Source organism: Echinops telfairi, unplaced genomic scaffold, assembly GCF_000313985.2.
Source record: "Echinops telfairi isolate 266 unplaced genomic scaffold, ASM31398v2 ScPeMD7_7447;HRSCAF=8485, whole genome shotgun sequence".
Lineage (NCBI taxonomy): Eukaryota > Metazoa > Chordata > Mammalia > Afrosoricida > Tenrecidae > Echinops > Echinops telfairi.
Genome location: NW_022111347.1, coordinates 65,898 through 67,792, shown reverse-complemented (window position 1 = coordinate 67,792; position 1,895 = coordinate 65,898). Strand labels below are relative to the sequence as shown.

The window sequence follows — 1,895 nt, the reverse complement described above, 5'->3', positions numbered from 1 at the left end:
ACAAAGGCTGCTGGAGCTGGCGAGGTCACCCAGTCTGCCTAGAGGCTCAGAGGCTAAATGAATATTACCCATCACACCTGCCACTCCAGTCTTAATCAGGGGTGGAAGAAAGGTCTCAGCGCTGTTTGTCTCAATTGGCCATTTAAGTTTCATAGTAAAAGACTGGTTGATGATAACAATGCATCGTAAAACTTTCAGAAGGAAAAGAATGTTTGTGGACCATGTTTCTTTTTTGTGTGGCAGTTTTAAGTTATTAGTTTTTAAAATCAGTACTTTTTAAAAGGAAAACAACTTGACCAAAAATTTGTCACAGGATTTTGAGACCCATTAAAACAAAGTTTAATGAGAAAAAAATTTTTTTTTTCAAAATATGTTTTAAGGTCTTTTATTTCCTTTCAGATACACACTAAGAACAATGAGATTAATAAACATGAATAGATATCCCTGATCCCCAAACAGTAACAGACTTCATTAATTCAAAGGTGCAGTTTCTGCTTGAGCAATTGCTTGATTGGTGGGTTTAACAGTGGCCACGTCAGAATTATTGGAGTGTGTTAAAGGCTTGAATTTCATTAGAAGGTATAGTTGTGTCCACTGGTGGAAGACTGGGTCAGTGCTTCAGAAGTGCAGATGGATTAATAATCTCAGATTCTGAGCATCATCCAATGTTGGCTTACATTTTTGTGAGGGCCAAAGTTTGGCAGTTTGCATCCACCCCCTGCATTATCAAAGAAAGGCTTGGGATTGTGCCTCCTTAAATATTACCACCAAGTCAAACATTGCAACAGTGGGGCTTGACCACTGAGGTTGCCACACGGTGAGATAGACTAGAAATCAATGGGTTTAAAGCTATCTGGATGGGAGTTCTTTTCCAGGACAGCTCCCAAGCCTAGGAAGACTCAAGGCACACACGTACTTCCAGGTGGTCTGAGAGTTCTTAGAACACACTATAGTGGTCACAGGTTTTGGTAGTCCATAGTCTAAGCAAGTATTAGGCAGCCTATCAATATGCCACTTCTGGGGAGGGAAGGGGGTAAACAGGTCACCACAGGTGATTACAGTTCCCATGTTGAAGACTGGCTAGGTGCTTGTGTGTTTCCTGAGGCTGGGGGAGTCCAAGGTACAATCACATTTGACAAGAGCTTCAATTTAGCTGAATTCACAGCAAGAACACCTTTGCTGGTGACAACCTTTCAGGATTTAGGAAGTGAAGGTCCATTGAGTCTGTCCCCAGGGATCATAGTAGATTTGGGGAACCTCACCTGAGGGCAGAACTTTAGAAGCATAAGAGTGGTCCATAGCAATAGCTTTGAGGAGGTCCAGAGGGGCCATATTGTGCACAGAGGCATAATTGGAGAATGTTCTAGAAGGCAAACACTCATTGGGAGGACTCAGCACAAGCATGTCCGGGAGATTCACTGAGATGTTGTCCAGTGACAGCAGGCAGGGGCCAGGGTGCATCGGAGAATCAGGATTCAGTGGGGGCCCCAAGGGCTGAAGATTGGGTCACAGCGGCACCCAGAAGCTTTGACAGGATCTTAGAACTCCAAGAGGCAGGGTCATCTATTGATAATCAATCCTCAGGGAGTGGCTGAGTGGGCATGTGCACAAGTGTGTGTGCTGTGTGCCTCTTAGCTCTGGACTCCCTGGACTGTTGGTGGGCATCGGAGTCCCGAGGACGCCTAGTGCAAGTCCCCTTTGGTGCAGGCTGGAGATACTGGGCAGATGGAACTGAGGTGAAAAGTGGGGAGACGCTAGATCCCTCAGGACTGCTGCCCATGAAGGCAGGGGCCTCAGGCTGCACAGCAGAGCTGCCTGCCCAGGAGGGGTGTGTGGGACCAGGACACACCAGGGCACAGCCCCCAAGCCCACTGTCTGCAGCCAGAGTCAGAGAG

At 46.6% G+C, this 1,895-nt stretch overlaps 1 pseudogene; it reads left to right on the top strand.

Annotated features, from left to right (window-relative positions):
- The window catches only part of LOC101648451, a 37,278-nt pseudogene that overhangs the window by 1,390 nt on the left and 33,993 nt on the right, over positions 1–1,895 (top strand).